The sequence below is a fragment of the Lampetra fluviatilis genome, chromosome 4, assembly GCF_964198595.1.
Source record: "Lampetra fluviatilis chromosome 4, kcLamFluv1.1, whole genome shotgun sequence".
NCBI lineage: Eukaryota > Metazoa > Chordata > Hyperoartia > Petromyzontiformes > Petromyzontidae > Lampetra > Lampetra fluviatilis.
Window position 1 is genome coordinate 3,445,411 of NC_136278.1, and position 18,707 is coordinate 3,464,117.

The following is an 18,707-nucleotide window of genomic DNA, read 5'->3' on the forward strand; positions in this document are numbered from 1 at the left end:
TCACATACTGTATGGCATAATATACAAAGCACGCGCGCCAATTTTGGTCCAATTTTATCCAATGCAGTTATGACAAGAAAATATTTGTTGCCCCCCTCTAGCCTCTCTCTTCAACAATCGCAACCTTCTCCTCCCAAAATGAAATAAATAAAGAAACCCCAGCGCGGCGTGTCGAGGTGCAGGGCAGCGTCAATGGCTTCGGGCAGCGCGATATTGAGATAGCATCGGCTGAGGTCAAATATCAGAAATTTCAATTCGACCTAAGCCCTCTCCTTAAGCCGCGCGCCCCTCACCGTCTCATGTCCCGGCGTCCTGCCTGGTGCTGGGCCCATCTGCGTCGGTGGTCAGAAGACGTTTGTCTTTCTAGGGTTGGGATTAAGCGGCTGCAGTGGGCAGTGGGAGGGCAAGGAGGAGGGGGGGGGTGCATGTGTTTTTTTTCTTCGAGGGCTTGTGTAAACAGCCTTGCCTGGTTGAAGATAACGGATGTTTGGATTCTCTGATCTGGGACTTGTATTCCTGCACATGTGGTGGTGGGGTGTGCGCGTGTGAAAGGCGCTGCTGGCGAGAGCTGATGGGGGTGGGGGGGGGAATGGTTTTATTTTTATTAAAAAATGTCATCGGAAAGTATCCTGGCGCCACTCATTCTCTCACCATGGGTGGTGAAAGAATCCTGATTTGAGTCGGCGTGTCTCGTGTGAGTGCATTTGCAAGTTGTCTCCGTCGTAGCCGCCATCATAACGTATTATTTGAAAACGGCCTCCACGTGTCATTGCAATTCAAAATTCACCCAAGACATCTTAACCACGTGAAGCAAATGCCCACTATCTTCAAACAAAACAACAGCGACAACCAATGAATGTACAAAAAATCGTACAAAAAACTTCAATATAATGAAATACATATTCAGTATCTTATCTGATTCCTCGTACATTGCACATAACCAAATTATTCATGAGCTAATTTGAAAACACTTTGTCTCCAGGTGTCTGCTCTTGGATTCATATACGCTCGTCAATGCAGGGATACGCTCAGGCACACCGCTCCATAACTTCTGCTCCATCATAGCAAAGGCACCATGTTCCACAGATCTCGCCTGGTACACAGGAGGTCATGGGTTCGATCCTGACCCTGACGCCTGCTGTATATTAGGAGTTTACGTGTCTCTCTTCCCGTGGTCGCGTGGATTTTTCTCGGGGGTCCTCCGGGTTTTCCCTCCACACCTAGAAACACGCTTTTTAGAGTTATTTGAATCCTGTACATTTCCACGTGACGACAAGCCACTTTGTTGAGCTATCATTTGTGGCCAGGTCGCTTCTGAAACAGCTATACGGCTCAGTGGGCCTTATCTGGTGAAACACAAAAGAGTTGTGATGTTCGCACGAGGTACCCCAATAAGTCGAGCAATGCGTTACGGCTCCAAAAGCTGCCGTCTGCCATCGTTCCCTATCGTCAACAGGACGAGTGGCACTGTCCAAATAGTAGAAAACATGGTTAAAGGAAGCTATCGGGCCGCACGCCGCGGAGCGTACGGCGATCCCGTTTGTTTACGGCCCTCGAGACTGTCGTCCAGACTTTCCTGACAAGTGGCAGCAAGTGCGCCTTGTCGCCTGCCCGTGTACCCCGCCGCATCGTGGAGAGTGCCTGTCTGTCCGCGTTGGCTACAAGCGAGTGTGTGCTTGCGCATGCGCTTTACATGCTCCGCCACTACACGGCTGAGTAATTAGTGGGGGGCGGAGGACTAATCTGGTTTGTCCGGCAAAGCTGAGCCCGGCCGAACCCCCGACTGCTCTTGGGAATCTGGGTTGTCGTTTGCCACGAGGCGTTCGACACCCGTCCGTAGCTCGTCACTGCCGGCGACAGCCAGGCTGGCCCGACAATTAAAAGTCTCCAGTGTGGAAGGAGGCCGGGTGGCTCAGAGATCATCAGAGCGTTGAGCTGCTGAGCGATCGTGGGTTTTGAAATCTGGGCAGGCCACCCGTGATTCACCAATGTTCGTAAGTGTAGCGAGTTAATGGTCTCAGGCTGGCTGTACCAAAAAAACCCCCCAAAGCATTCAATTTCATTGTGCACTCAATATCACAAATGGAAATTAAAACTATCGGTTTGACTGCGATGCCATGGACATTATTTGTAGCAGGGCGGCTGAGAAAGCACTGCCCCCTGCTTCGGGACAAAGGGTCACTTGAAAATATTTCAGAAGCAGTTCTGCGATGTCTCCTTCCGCGGACCATGTTCTATCACGGGGAGTTGCACTTCTTTGCGTGCGAGAGTTCCGAGCGGAGTATCTCTCTCGTGGCACGGCGCCGATTGGCAGAGTTGGGAAAACATCATGGGATCAGTTGAGGAGTTTCCGACGCTTCAGCCGGTGAAATTAACGTGGGCGTTGTTTTGTGCATTTCTACGCATAAAAAAAAAACTTCAATCACGTACTTTTCGCAGCTGGCGGGATAACCCATTAGCCACTGAGATGCCGAGAAGAGACATTCTAAATGACAATGCAGTACTGTAGACTCAAACGAGGTGCTTTAGACAACAATGCATGTTTTGCATGTGAAGATGACATCGCCGTTCCTGCATTGATAACGCACGCAACCCGTGATAAGACACCTACTCAGAAAAGAGGACAAATTGGACCACTCCATTTTGGGCAATAGCAGGACAAGTTAAGTTTCACGTTCATTAGCGTTATTATATGTACGTTGAACTTCTTTCGCACCGTACGTAGCCAACTGTGCTAAGCGGAGTTGCGGGGGAAGGACAACACACGATTGACGAGTCCCAGTAAGCATGAAGCGAGAGCAAATGTTGGAAATAAAACATCACTTAACTCATGGCAGCAATGGCAACAGCATGCACGTGATGGCTCCGCTTTACTGCTGATGCCTAAAACAAAACACCACGTGTTACGCTCTCTGGAGCTGGTAGTTATCCTAGACCTAATCACCATAAGCCTTGATTAAACCGCTGCTAGATGAAGGCTTCCTCAAGCCGTCGCCATCTCCCTGCGATGTGATAATCCACCGAGCACTTGCATGCCAGCGGATTTCATCGCTCCATCTCCGCGGCGGACGACTGTTGGGCATATATTCTCCCCTTGGCTGCCACTCATTTATTCTTGACTTTCAGCACACCCAGCATGGGCACTGTGCAGGAATGCAGGATTTGTGATGTGAGCTGGACGTGCAAAGCATTCTGGGATTTCCTGTTATGATTTTGCACCTCTTTGCAGCAAGGGTACTTATTGTCGCAGAAGGTTGTGACGACGCTTGTCGCAAGGATTACTCCCTGCCAAAAGTGGCGTCTTAACCTTCGAACCGAGTTACTGTTTTTGCATTTCAAGGTCATCTTGCGCAGCAGGGAGAGAACACTGCGCTGAGAGTTGAGTAACCGAAATTTCGCAGCTCTGGTTTATTATTGCCCACTGCTATTAAAAATGTGGTCGCCGTTGCAAATTTAACTTTCTTTTGTTTCTGTTGCCAAATTGCAGCTTCAACAGTAATGCGCGAAATGTGCTGATGCAAAAACAAAAATAATAATACGTGTGCGGATAACGTGGCAAAGTCAGAGTCTTCTGCTAAACACTCTGCTTGTCCAGCTTATTTGGCATTTAACAAATTAGAATGTGGTGATGCTGCGTTGGCAGTGGCTTTTGAAAATTGTGTTGAGCTGTTTGTTTATTTTGCATGAAATCATCGGTGCCCTTCACTGTGAGATATTCGTTTGCCTTTGGCGAAATCACCCTGAACGCCCCCGGTCTCTATACTCTTTGGTTCTTTCGGAGTATGGATTCCTGCAGTCACGAAAGCTTCAAATCAAGATTGCACCCGGTCTCGTTTGGCTCTCAGAAACTGAGCTTCCTTGAGCATGGCCAGTGCTTGCATGGAATACTGCCTGCCAATACCCAAGGCGTCGTAGGTTCGGACTGTGAGGTGGCCAGAGGATCGCAGGGCAGCAGTAGATGCTTAAATCAGTGTTACCCTCCTCGCCGATGTGGGTGTTCTCCGGGCACTCGGGTTTCTACCCGCAAGCCAAACGCTCATTAGCGTGGACTTGGACAAGCAATAGCCACTGCAGGAACCTCCCAAAGAAAGAATCTTGAGCCCAAGCGAGGCCTTTCAGGGTAAATATAGAGCACACTCTTATAGACAATCTGTCTTTAAAAAAGAAAAAAAAAACACGTACATTACTTTATGTATGTAGGTTACGAAAATAAAATTAAAATGTGAAGCGGCCAATTCAAACAAATACTGTAACATATTTGTCTGAATTCCATCGGTTGAAAAAAAAAATCGTTCCTCTTCATTTTATATTTATGAATAATATTGAATCCTTATTTATTTTTCTCTCTCCCATTGCTTATTTTGTCGAGTATCGCCCAATTGTGTTGTTCTTGTTGTAAATTCTCGCCCGATTTCACACAGACTGAGAGGTTCGGTCAGTTTCTCTGACACGAGCGCCGCTCGTGTCAGCACGAGCGCCGCTCGTGTCAGCAAGGACAGCACAAGCGCGCAGCGATCGGCGTGCGTGGCGGTACAGGTGCGGGCGTTTCTTCACCTGAGGACGGCTGCTTACGTTGTGCCCGAAACGTCGTGAGAATTATTTTATTATGTTTTATTTGTATTATTTTATTATTTCCATTCCACATGACTTTACCGAAAGAACCAAGAAGATGAATCCCTGCAGTCACGAAAGCTTTAAATCGAAATTTGGCTTGTTGCTTTCAAATTGTCATTCGTGGACGCAGACGAGATGGTTGGTCCTCATTAACGAGACGCGGGGTCTGCTCGGTCTCGATTTGGAATATCCTGCGAAAGTGACAGCGAGGGTAGAGGCGATGGCGATTGTACATTTGAGTGGTTTTTTTTTTGGGGGGGGGGGTCACATTTCGCAACTAAATCGTGGAGGAAAAATCCCATTTGCACGGTCGCTTAGACGCCAAAAAAAGTGTCGTCCTCTTAGCATGATACACTGATATCTGAAGGCTGCGCATGCGCACTAATTTCCCCATGTACAGCAAATGCCACGTTATGTGCAAGAGCGGAGTAGCAGTGTCTTCAAGGTCAGAGCTGAAACGGAGCGCGCGGAGGATGCACCTGAAACGCTGCGCGACTGAGAGTCGAGTAATTTGACCGAAGCTATCGGATACGGAGCGCTAATTAGCCAACGCAAACATAGGAGTTTAAGGTGTAATGCCTTACTCCATTACGCAACCTGACCTTTGATTAAAATAATAATCTATCACGCTTGGTGCACATACGAGCGCGTGTCCGAGCGCACACGCGAATATGCACAACCACCCCGCTCCTTTCCAGCGTCAATGCCAAACGTGTTTGGCAGCACGGTGCCCTGGATGTCGAGAGACACGTTGTAGGGTTTGTGCAACCGCAGATGTGGGGAGAGGTGCAATAGAATCGTAAGAAAACTTAAATAACTGTATTGGTACCGAGGCTCCCGCAAAGCCATGCGGGAGGGTGGGCGCGTCGCTACAGTTCTCTGCGGTGAGCACAAAACCCTTAAAAACGACGGCGCTATGCCCCTGCTAATACATTTAACGCTGAACCGCTTGCGCGTTCCCAGATTGAGCGTTTACCCTGCCACTTGCAGTCGTCTCGGAACGGGAAAGGGTTACATTGTATTAGCTACGGTGAGTTAGGAGATTGAGCTGCTGCTGCTGTATAGCGGTTAGCACACTGGACTGGAAATTACAGAGGTCGCCGGTTCGATTTAATGTTCTGGCACGGTAGGTGAAACGATGCTGTAAGTATTTTAAACTCCCCCAGTTTTGTTCTCCCATGTATGTTGAACTTCTTTCGCACCGTACGCAGCCGATCGTGCTAATCGGAGGTGCGTGGGAATGACAACAAACTGAACACAAGGCAGTTCTAAAGAGATGAATTCGCCAAAGTTAAGTAGATCGGCTGGTCCGGTGTGGTGGGCCAAAGTGTGTGGGTACACCCACCTCTTATTCGATGGCGGACCAGCTTGGAACGTAGACAAAATTACCCTCTTCTAGAGGGGCTCTATAGGGCTCCGTCTAGTGGAGGCTCTGCCACCCTTATGGCAAGTTATGAGATGCGTAATGCTATTGTCGACTGGGATGGAGGTTGACGGAGGGAGATCGGGGCGTGACATCGCAATTTGCCTGCAGCAATCGACACTAGCGACTCACTTGCGCGCGTTTAATCGCACCGTAAATTTTCCTCTAATTCGGGACGCAAATATGAACTCGATGTTTACATCACGAGAGACCGTTGTGTGTGTTTTTTTTAATTTGCGTCGCATTTCCACGTATCGTTACCCACGTGATGCGGGCCGCGGTCAGGTGCCTGTGCGGACGATGCAATTTCACCCCCTCCACCCACCCAGTTTGACAGACAGAAAAAAAATGAAGAAAACAAGGCTGGATTTCAACCTTCAATTTTCGGAAGATTTCAATTTTCACGGTGGCGCAACCACATTAGGACAAAAGTCAACCTGGCGGCGAGACACCGGCGTCTGCCTTGCAGGACGGAACCGTGAGCGTCGGACGACAGATGCAGCGTTCAGCACTTTTGTGCGTCATGTTCACGACGCCGCTCATTAAATGTGGGGGAGGCGGAGGGGGGGGGGAGGAGGAGGAGGTAGCGGGGGGAGGGGATGACAGGAGGGGGGGGTCGAGCAATTTCCACTCCGTCTCTTAGCGCGCGGTTCGCGCAACATTGAAGCGTTTCTGTGCGCGCCTTGAAGAGGCCGTCTAAGCATTGTGCGCGGTAAATAAAAAAAAACACTATATTTTTTCGTACAGTTTTAAAGTTTTGAATGGAATGTTCAACTCTTGCACTGTGCGGACTTTTCGCACCCCCCCCAAAAACCCACCCACCGCCAGCTCCACTCTAATAAACTCAACCGGCTTTTATTTTCTTCCAGTGTTTTGTTGTGAATCAAAATAGTCGTTATTGGGGGCGTCGCGTAAGCGGGCGTTTTGTGTTTGCAGTTGAACAATATTTTAGAGACGTCAAGTGTGGCATTTAAAAATGTACCTCATATTGCAATAAATATCACGGAAAGCAGTAACTTCCCTTTACGGTTATTTTTGCACTTTCAACAGCTGTATATTTTAAACTTGCTGATATAGCATTGAGAAAAAATTACTAAATGAGGCCAAGTGGTTTTAGGGTCACCCCAGCCCCCCCCCCAAAAAAAATAGTCGACCAATGATTTAGGTTACGGTTGATTGTACGTCTGAGGGAAAAAATATGGTCAATAAATGCGTGCTACGACTCAAAAAATTGCCCCAAAAATACCTTGCTTCTCAAAGAACGCAATGGATATGGAAGGGCCAATCACGGGCAGATTGTTGCTTACTATCTTCCTCCAGAATAAAATATACCTCTCCATAATAATATTTTTCTACAGTATATGATGAGCGCAATTATGGTGCTCGGTGGAGTCTGCTCTGTGCTTTCTTTGTCACCGATACCAGATGCCGCTGCCAATTTGGCGCCGCGGTGGCGAGATGTGAACTACCTCGCCTCGTATGCAGGAAGTCGTGGGGTTGATCCCGACCCTGAAGCCTGTATATTTGGAGTTTGCGTGTCTCTCCCTCGTGGTCGCGTGGATTCTTCTCCGCTTTAGAGTATTTGGCTGCGAGAAAATGTCGACATGAACGGGCCACTTCGTTGGGCGATCCCTTTGTCGTCAGGTCGCTTCTAAAAAAGAGCGATATGGCTCAGTGGGCCTTACCTGCTATGGGAAATGTGTGGTCTCCATCGCATTTCCATTCCAATGGCAGTAATAATCATTTACCAAACTCCATTTGCAACATTTGGAAAATGTATCGTGGACTTTACTCAAACATGGAACCTTGAATAACTGCACATCACAGACATTGCGTTTTCATTTTGGTTGTTGGTTAGAGCGACTCCCAAAGGTTGCTTGGACTCACTCTGGCACTTCGTGTTTCTAAAGACGCCCGTCGCTAGAGCCGTGAGATGTTAGCAAACGGCGATGTTGCCGATGGGATATTAAAAAAAAGTTAAATCGGTCAAATCGTTTCGCTCCATTATTTGTTTATGAAGTAATACGCATGTTGGAGAAATCGAGACGCTTAGTGGACAAATGCCAAGGGAAGCAACTGGCGCTTTTCATTTTGTCCCATAAAAAATTGTTGTTTTAATATTGGATTTTAATAAAAATGTGAGGTTGTATATGTCCTTGTGTGCTTCCATGTGAGCATTTACAACCACACGAAAATTTCCACAACTGCCACCACTGAGTACACTTGTGGAAATCTCACAAACGGCTCCGTTATTTAGCGAGTGGCCATGCCAGACGTGGCATAATATCGGCAACGAAACGAGAGAGAGGGCCCCTACTTGTCCTGCCGTGTTGCACCGCCATCGTCAGATGCCCTCTCACCCATGGCAGTGACCTGCAGGGACCAGGTTTAGAGGGCCTAACCCTGCAGTGGCATGTCAAATGTTTACTTTAGGCAGTTGAACTTAACAAAATGTCTAGCTTTGGTAATTATTTCCGTCCTGAAATTCATAATATGCCGGCGCACTGATACCATTAGTGGGTTTCGAATACAATTAAAGTTCTGGTTATTTTTATTTAAAAAAAAGTTGTTTATATGATCAATAGAGCAGATAATGGTTGGATATCCACCATTATGTATACGGTCAATGGTTAGAGAAACCTATGCTGGACCCAACTTGCTCATATCGTTGGCTGGCCTGTAAATATTCTGATATTTTGTTCTCAATAATCGACGCGACCAATTTATATGTGTAGCCAAAGGAAGGAGTATACCCTGGAGGACATCTATCGCAGAGATGGAGCAATGAAATCAGCTCGCGTGCAGGAGCTAGATGGAGTGTTGCATCCCAACACCGTGATAGATGGCGACAGCTTGAGGAGGCCTTCATACAGCAGTGCGTAGGTCATGGCTGATAATTGCTATAGAATCATGAGCACAGACAAATTTGAATGTGTGCTTAAAAAATGCCTACTAGCTGCAAATATGATACATCTGTAGGGACAGTACGTGCGATGTAAGGACAGTGCAGCTCCTCGTGGCCGTGGTTACTAATTGAAGTGACGGGCACTGACAGGGTCGCGTTAATGATAAGCACAGGGCATAATTGGTCGTAAATAACACTGGTCAACAAAAAAAAACATTTTTTCTGGCCTGGACTTTTGCAGCTGTTTTAGACTAATTTCAGGGTGCTGATTCCAAATCTGATCTCAGATTTGCTCTATCACATCATTTGTATGCTATCGGCATACCCCATTTTCATTTATTTTACCCGAAATTAACTCTGTCACTTATGATTGCAAGTTGTTGCGAGTCAGTGACTGCTTTAGTGTTAAAATATGGTGCTGTATTTTTAGGAAAGTGTGTTTATAATATCATTTTATGTAGATATCCACATTTTTAAAATATTTTTCTGCAGTTTTTATTGAAAATGCAATATTTGATATCTCAAAAACCTGATGTGATAGACAGATCTGGAATCAGCACCCCAAAATTACCTTCAAACCGTTGGAATACCTTATGCCAGAAAAGTGTGTTGACCAGTGTAATCATTGATCTAGGGACAGACAGGCCCAGATGAGGTGAGAGAGTGTTCGGGGGAAAGGGGCCTTGTCCGGGTCGAGGGGTGGATAAAAGTCGGCGTGGAACAGGGTTTTGGGCTGCTGCTGCTGCTGCTCCTGTGGGGGGAACCAATGAGCTGTCATCGCCGCCATCGTCATCTTGGAGCGGGTCATCTTCATCATCTTGTCGTCTTGGAAGGCTCGAGTTACATATTGTCTCCGTGACGACTACGCGTCCGCTGCTGTGTAGCCAGCCAGCTACGTGGAAAGCGCCGCGTAGAGTCACAGAAGTTACCCAGCTGTATATAGGCAACTCGCGGTTACTCGTTAAATTATCAGTGGCGTCCGCGGACTTTATTCACAATAAATATACTTATAACTGAACAAGACGGTGTCTCTGAGCGCTACATTACACACGTTAGCATGCTTTATAGTTTGTCGACGGATATCTAATGACAGTTATAATCATAACATGTCTGTGAAATCAATGAATAAATCACAGCAGCACGCGACACAAGGAGTGTCTGCTGAAGAAAAACGATACCATTTAGTTTCTCGGCTTATATAGATAATTTTGGTTTGAAAAAACAAGATGTTTTCTCCCTCGTCTTAATATATATCCAGGGCATGTACATAGAGATTGGTTGCGTGGACGAGCGCTATGATTCATATTCTTCCCGTGTGTTTCATATCCACTAATTTAATCTTTTCCCAGTCGTGTAATTCGACAGACAGCACTGTCGAATGAATCCCCCCTCCCGACCCCCCACAGTCTACCGATGTGTCCAAACGTGAAATATTTCACACATGCATTTCGGCCAATTTTATTATTATTTTCTGTGCGTGTGCCAATTACGGCGCCGAAGCAGGTAATAAAGAGGCCGTGTTTTCCCAACACGGGGAGATCGTTTCACGATTTCGGGGACCACGCATTGCTGTGGGGGGTGGGGGAGGGGGTGCAACGACTTCTCTTGCGAGTGATTATAATGAGCCTTCATCGCGGAGGGAGGCTGTGCCTGCTGGGGTTTGTTGTGGGACCCCGTGCTAATCATCGCTAACAGACCTCCCTCCCCCCCCCGCCGCCCCACACGCGCACACACACAATGCCCTGGCGCCCAAGCGGGCGGCAGTCAATTCAGGAAGTCAATCTCCCACCTTTTAGAACCCTTCACACTTGGGCGATGTCTGTGGGCACTGAAATTAATTGGATCGCGTGCGATTCGCTCAGTCATTGCTTCAGCATCATCATCATCGCCAGCTTTAAGGCGACGTAACAGCTCTCCGTTCGTTCTCGTGCAGCGCTGTAGCTCTTCATCATGGGACCTCCCTTGCCAATATCAAAATATAAGAATAAGTTCTACCCTTTCTGGCAATAAAACAGCTTTTAAATGTGTTAACCGGTCCCATGATGTAGCTGCTCAACCTGAGCTCTCAATATCCTAATAGTGGCGTTGTCTTTGTGCTGTTCGCCTTTTGGCGTCCTCTGGTCTAACACCGTTTGAGACGAGGCTCGAAAGAAAGCCGTCTCTGGTGTGGACCAATCAGTTTCAAAGGCAGAGCATGTTTTTTGTTTGCATGTTCACCACAGGCATATGTGGTTAATGCAGACGTGATTCGTTTCTTTTTTGGCATGACGTCCGGTGGTGTCTCCCTGGGAGCTTCAGCTCCCGAAGCAGGAGCTCCCAGCGCGTGGGAAACGTCGGACATGGCGCTGAACAACACGCGAAAGCACAACGGAGAGCCGGACGGCACAACCGCGACAACCGTACAGCGACTTCACATTTGCATCGAGATAATGGCACGAAACAGCCAGCAGGAACAGCGCGATGTTCTATTCAAAGGTCATTGACCCAGCGCAGAGATGTGTTATGAGCTGGTGATGTGTTTTATGATGAGCGCTGCCAAATTAACTGTGTTAACAGTCCGAGCGATGTACTCAGGCGAGCAATTTGCGTTTGACGAGCAGCTTGTCGCCAGTGGCAGTGTGGGTCACCACCACCGAAGGTGTCTCTGTGCGGAGTGAACTCGGCGTCAAGCAGAGCTGAAGATTTGTGGAGGATTTTTTGTTGTTGTTGTAACGTACGGCTTCCACCTTCACAAATCGTGCACTCTTCATACGGTTAAGGGAACAAAAAACGACGTACAGTAGTCGTTAAGGGAAGTGTGTGCCAAGATTAATATTGGAAACGTTTTTTTTTATATATTTTTTTCTCTTTGGTGTTTTGTGATTAATTATAATTATAGCACGGTTGTGGAAACCACGTGATTTCTTTTTTTTTAAATCTCATGGTAGACGCGGTGTGGAAAATAAAGGTCGGAAGCTCAATGCGTGCTCTTGAGAAGCCCTGCTGAAGGGCTGTCAGCCGAAACATTGACAGCCATTATGATATTTTTTTTCTCGTTTCACTCGCCTTTCCAACGTACCGTCCGCGTGCTATAACGGCGGTGTTGGCTGCCAAGTTGCCTTTCTTCTTCGTTGTGTCGCTCCTTCGCACGCACTGCGCCGCACCGCTGTGGGCATCCTGGCGCGCAGCGATCGTAGACGGGCGGCTCCACGGACGGAGCCGGTTTCGTTCGCGTGGTTACGCAGTCAACGTACGCGGGGGGTGAATAAAATAGCGCGGCCCCGTGGTCTCAGCGGCGCCAACGTTTTAAGGATTTTGGCCAGGTCGGTCCGCTCGTCGGTTCCTCTCGAGTGACAGTTCACGTCTCCCCCACCAGCCCGCCACGTGCGAGTCAAGCTCGCGAGCGGCAGTGGGCAAATTGGGCCACCAGCGCCCGATTGGGACGGAGGAGACGGCGGTGTGGTTCGTAACACAACACCCCACTCACTAGTTTACCGAGGCGCCATTGGCTCGACCCGCCACTGCCGTTGCGAGCTGAGCCAAATTTTATATTGGGGAGGGGGTCGGATGGAAGCTTGGCGTCGTGACTAAATTAAGGTAGAAATAAACACAAGTAAGTGGAATACATATTAAAGAATAAATAAAACAGGGAAGCTACTGTGACTCGGTTAATCATTTCGCTGTGCTCTCGGTCCACAGGGGGTGGGGGGACTCGTGGAAAGTTGGACCCGCAATAAATTTCGCCATTAACGAGAGACTTGCCTTTATTACAGCAGCCCCATAAAGCTGTCACTAAATCAAGCCGACTCCCTGCTGCCCCATCTACTCGTCGTCTGCTGCACTCTCTCTCGCTCCCCTCCCTCTCTGTCTCTCCACTCAGAGCTCCTGGAGGTTCTTTATTCTCCACATCTCTTTCCGTGAGCCAATGGTCAATGTCAGCCGTCCACTCCTGGCTTTTGTTTACACGAAGTGAGTAATGCTTCCTACAACAAGTTGGATTCATTATTACGCTTTGCAGTCTCGTCACATAAGACTGCACATTCATTTTGTGTTGTTGCTATGACAGTGCTGAAAATTAAACGGACTTGCTCAGAGCGGTGGCGCAGTGGTTAGCGCGCTGCGTTGCGAACACGGTGCCCTAAAGATTGATTCACGGCAGCGGCGAACATCAGTGGCGAGTGACGTCTTAATCTTGGCTCACGTCAACCACGCACGCACCCACCCCCCCTCCTCGCCGTTTCAACCAACACGCACTGATCAGTGGCATGAAGAATGGTCAAACAGACCTGGCACAACTGACACCACGGGTGCGTGACGACGCCTTCATCCAGCGGCAGATAGGCCAAAAAAAGGCCATGAAGTTATTAATGACACTGCATTATGGTACACGTCCAGCATAGGAAAAAAAAACACAACAGCAGCAGCTGATTTATTTGTTGAGGTCCGAGTGCAGCTAATTAAACGCGTTCATGTGCAACCGCAGATTAATTACAGTATACGAAGTTTAATGTAAACATTACGAGGCGTGTGAGTGCGCTACTCTCACGGGCCTGGTGATAGTCACGATGATTTGAACCACCCCGGAGCCTTGCACGGCTTATAACGTCTTCACCATAATGCAGGCGAGCCCCACTGGAAGAAAGAAAAAAAAAAGAGCCCTCTTCAGTTTAAGTGGGAATAACGTACTCTGGAAGTACAACGTTGAATTTTTTTTCTCCCTTCAAAATAGCGAGGCAATTAAAATACCGCAGATGTCGAATTTCTCGGCAAAGTTTCGTGAATAATGCGTTCTATCTGCAGCAGCTAAAAATAATGGCAATTTGAAATGGGTCGAAGCACAGGTAGCGTTCACCTTACATTATTATCGCCAGCAGCGCTATCTCTTTGCACCGTGCACGGAGTATGCGAACGTGTCATTGTATCGCACAAATGTTCCAAACTGCAAAAAGAAACGGTTCGGTGAACTTTACACAACGCTCGTGTTCCTATAATAATTCGTGCGATCCAAACAGTCGCTGCAACACAAAAAAAAAACGCACGCACGCACGCGCGCGGCGAGGGTTCAAGTACCGTGTGTCGTGGCTGTGATGCTTGGCGTGCGCCGTGCAGCGGTATTGGATTTTTGTGTTTTATTTGTTCAGGGTTTGAGCCATAACCGGGGGGCACTCTCCTCCCCTGCAGTCGGTACAATGGTCACACACCAGTGTGGCTGAGTAATGCCCCTCATTAAGCTGTAAAATACTTATTGTCCGCAAATGCTCACACTAAGTGGACTAAGTGACATCGGAGGCCCAAACACTCTCTCCTCGATCGCCCTTTCTCCCGTGCCCGCTTTTGTACCTTTCCCCAATTCGTCTCTTTAGAATCGTTCATTTTTTCCGCTCTCTCTTTCTCCCTCTCCTGGTTCCCAACTTCCTAAATCATTCATGTACCCGCGTCTCCCTTTCCCCTCTACTCCCACCCCCCCACACACTCCGTCCGTCTCTGCCGCCCAGCCCGCCCTTGTCTCTCTCTCTCTTATTCGCCTCCCCCCCCCTCCACCTTTCTCTTTCAGCCTCTCCACCTCACCCCTTGCCCCTCGCTTCTCCCCCTTCTCTCTCTCTCACTCTCTCTCTCTCTCTCCGAAGCGCCCACCATTTCCCCCATTCAGCGCGCACAAGGGAGGATTAACAAAAAAATCCGTGTGAGAAAAAAAAAACCGATCGGCGATTTAGAGACCGAGCGGAGCGCGTGAAAAAGCCGCGCAGAGCGAGATATTCCGAAAGGAACTTCGGCATTCATCGTGGACGTCTTTAGTTTGGGGGAAGATTAAACCTCGAAGCGAAGCGACAGCCTCCGCCAATCGCTGATGGTATTGCAACGCGGGGGGGGGGGGTGAAGAGGCAGCCTCAACGTTTATGACAAAGGAGGATAGACGCGGATAGGTTCGCAGACGTCTGCATATGAGACCGCGGGCATTATATTAGCTGCGCCAAAAAAAACACACACACACTCCGAGCGCCGACAGTTATTATTGGACAATTTAAATTAAACTTTAATGACGTTGATGCGGCGGGGGTGATATAATGTCACCGTGGGACAAAGGATAACTGTTCGCGTGTTTGAAAGTGCGCAGAGTAATGAGCACTCCGGCGTTCATTGCTCACACATCAACCGAGGAATTGCCGACTGGGGATCGCATCTCTCCGAGCGAGGGACGGATGGCGCGATTGATTTTGCCAGTGAGCACCGCAACGCCGGCTGGTAGGCAAGCCCCAGTGGTTCAGAATCAGAGTAGTTTTTTTCTTACACTCTGGAGGAATCCGATGAGCTATGAAGCTCTTTTTCACACATGTCCAGTCGGTTACTCGTCGAGCGAGCAAGGAGACACGGAGAGACAGGGAGCGGCACCAGTCAAGTTTCAAGATTATTTCGTAAAAAATTAACCCGTAAAAACAAAGTTTTTCACTATAAATCCTTTATATGCGTGGCGGCTAGAGTCCTCTCGTCCTCTGGCTTGAGATGGCTGCCACCTATGGGTCAGATGATTGCCTGCCACCATTAAGCAATTGGTAATTAAATATAATTTATTTTTTCCTAAAAAGTGTAAAATTTTGGAGAAAAAAATTCACGAAAATAAATTGTCACGCACAACGAGTCTGTGTGCAAAATGTCAGCACGATTGGATCACGGGAAGTGGGTTAAAACACGACCGAAAGATTTGCACGGTCGTAAGCGTGCAAGCAAGTGAACTTAATATAAAGGATTTTTTAAAAACCCAGAATACGTTGTTCATTCGTCTCGTTTGCGAGAGTGACCCCCGGACACCAGTCTCTGCCTGCAAGTTGAAGGCGATGATTTGACACGTATCATCCAAAATGAGTAATTTGCGGGTCATATTTGAATTTGCGACAACATCGAAAACCCTGACGCCTGCACACAATTACTTCGCCTACTCTTGCCGATGACGTAATGGGGGTCTTTAACGCCCCCCCCCCCCCTAGCCCCCGTGAAGCTGACGGTGCTTATAACTGTGCTAGCTATTGCTCCTGCAATAATAATGCCAATAAACCAGGGCGACCGCTGGAGTCGAACCGTGACCTTAATTCGACAACATGTTTCGGCTGCACCGTGCGCACTTGCATCTACAACACACGCAGCGCGTAGGCCTCGCTGAGTGTTCCCCCTACACACACACACCCCCACCCACCCCCCACCACGTTGGCTGCAGGTAAAGCCGATCGTAGATTGGTCAGAGGAAATGACTCCGAGCGGACGCTTGTCAAGAGGTGCCCGCTCACGATTGATTATCCGGCGATGATTCATCCACGACGTCGCGCTCGGTAGCCCAGCCGATGGGGCTCCGCGCTGCGCGTCCCGTCACATGGGTGGGCACATTTTTTTTGCGCGTGTGCAGGCCTGGCATGTGCGCGTGAAAATACGGGAGGGGGGGGGGCGAGCCATTTATGAGCACCCCACTAAAATAAGAGGGAGAAGGGCATTTTGTAGTCTTATCGCAAAGGATCGATGTCTCTGCCACCAATCGTAAATCCACAAATTACGCTCTCTGAAACCCCCTTCTGGTACACGGTGTCCAGCGTGGCTGGTGCGACCTGCTTACAACGTTCAGTGATGCGCAAACTGAGGTCATTAGCATTAACAGGGTAATAAAACAAAATCAGTGGGGTGTCTATAAATGGATCACAGCGTTTCGTGATGAAAAAAAACCCTCTTCCTTTTACGGTACTCCGACCAGCTTTATGTACACACAATATAACATACGACGTCACAGTATTGCCACGCACATCAAATATAATATGTTAAACATTACCACTATAAAGCAAAACAAATGCGGGAGGGAGGGGGGGGGGCAAGCACGATAATGAAATGCAGTCGGATCACGGTTTAACAAAAAATATAAAAGCGCACAGTGGTCGGAGGGCAGGCACGGGGACAGGGAGATGCGCGGTTTGTCTAAGTATGGGGTGCTGCTTTTAATTACGTCTTGTTGTAACAAAACGCCCCACTGCATCGCCCACAGCCAGAAGTCATCAGTCATTCATTACCACAACACAAAAAAAACACACACACAACTGGGGAAGGGCCTCCCTCATTGAATCCGCGCGGGCCGCAATTGGTCCGACTCGAGGTGATGTCGACAGTGGGCCGTGATTCGAGTCCGAGGCAGCAGCCAACCAGAGGGAATCGTGCCGATTGCGGGGGCGGGGATGGAGGCGGGTGCAAGCATGGGGGGGATTTTAGGCACGCCAAGTGATGGGTCCCTGCAGACTGCCGCGCAGGCGACGTGCGCGCACGTAGCGAGCGCACGTATCGCGGTCTTCGTCCACAGCGGCTCTCGCTCGCTCGATCGCTCTCTCTGCCCGGCGGGTGGAGGAGGAGGTGGTGGTGGTGGTGGTTGGTGGACGGGAGTTCGTCTTGCCGCACGCTCTTTTGTTTTTGTGCCAGCCGTGAATGAAGCGGGATCGCTGGAGAAGTTGACGAGCGTCAAGCCGGATCAGAATCTGCTGGACGCAATTTTTTTTTTTGCTCGATTTCGACTTCGACAGCGGGAACAGTTTGTTGCGGGGCTTGCAGCGAAAAAAGGAAAACCGGTGACATTTCGAAAGGGCGAAAAAGTTCGGCAGCTCCTCCGTCATTCCACCGTTGAAAAGTGAGCAGAAAACGCATCTCATCATCGAGGATCTTGCGTGGAAGTTGAGCAATTCTGGTAACGAACCGTCGCAGAGGACACGGGACAACTTTGGTTGTCGGGTACTTATCGGTGCATCGTATACACACACACATAGGCAAACACTCACTTGCTCACGCGCGCACGCACGTACGCGTGTGTCCATTGTAGAGCACGGGAAGAACCCTTGAAGCCAGGGGCGCACCGACCTCAGAGGTTAAGCCCTGCTGGCCACCCGCTAGCTTCCCCCACCCACCTCTCCTCGTGGCTGAAAAGGCTGCTGCAAATTCCTAGCCCGAGCCAGCAAACACCCTGCGATTAACTGACCTTTTGTGTGGCTTCGAAGAGAGAAGTCCTGATTGGAGAAACCTGCCCTCGGGGTTAAGGACTGGACAATTCAAGACCTCTAATCTCCGGCTCGCCATCTCCTCCAACGCAGGGATTATTTGAGCCGGGGGTCACCTGGGCTTTCTCTTCCGCTGCGGCTGCAAAGTTGCCTTCCTCTGGGTTCTTCTGCGAGCAGTCAAGAAACTTCCAGGTAACAACACGACTGGAGCGAGTTTTTTCCTCCAGTGTTTTTTTCCTCTTCTTCTTCCCCTTGAGCTGTGCGCGACGGCGTAAATTTAGACTTTTAAACATGCCATAACATCGCGTGATTGCAGTTACAAACGTACGTTCCGTTGACGTCCGAAAAACAAAAATAGTTTGATGGAAATTTATGAGCTGGGTGACCCCATCGCTGACTTTTACAAGTATGTTGGAATTTTCTTTTGGTGGGAAATGAGAGAAAGATTTTAAATCGTTTATTTACGACGTTTTTTTTGTGTGTATTGTATTCAATAAAATGCATCTTCTTCTACCAGAGAAGTTTACACTTTTTACAGACACATCTTGCGAATTTGTCTGCAATCTGCCCAACCGTGGCTGTTGTTCTTTGTCAGAAAAAAGAGGGCACCATTCCTAAATGGATTACTGTTTTTATTTTTGTAAAAGCTTTCAAACGTATAACTACAAATTGAGTTCCCCCCCCACCTTCCCAAAAAATGCTGCAGTCATTGTTTTTTTTTTGTGGTTCAACGTTGACGTCAACTGCACAGGCACAAGGTTGCAATGAGGAC

The 18,707-nt window shown here is 48.5% G+C and overlaps 1 protein-coding gene across 3 annotated transcripts in view; it reads left to right on the plus strand.

The window, feature by feature from the left end:
• Positions 1–17,188: 17,188 nt before the first annotated feature.
• FGFR2 (fibroblast growth factor receptor 2) overlaps positions 17,189–18,707 on the plus strand; it is a 62,762-nt gene continuing 61,243 nt past the window's right edge. The window contains exons 1-2 of one of the 3 annotated variants that reach the window (XM_078855372.1): positions 17,189–17,571; positions 17,936–18,127. The gene's annotated coding sequence lies outside the window, so the exon portion shown is untranslated. Of the gene's footprint in view, positions 18,128–18,707 lie in introns of all 3 variants that reach the window. The other 2 variants (XM_078855374.1, XM_078855375.1) reach the window with 2 other exon arrangements.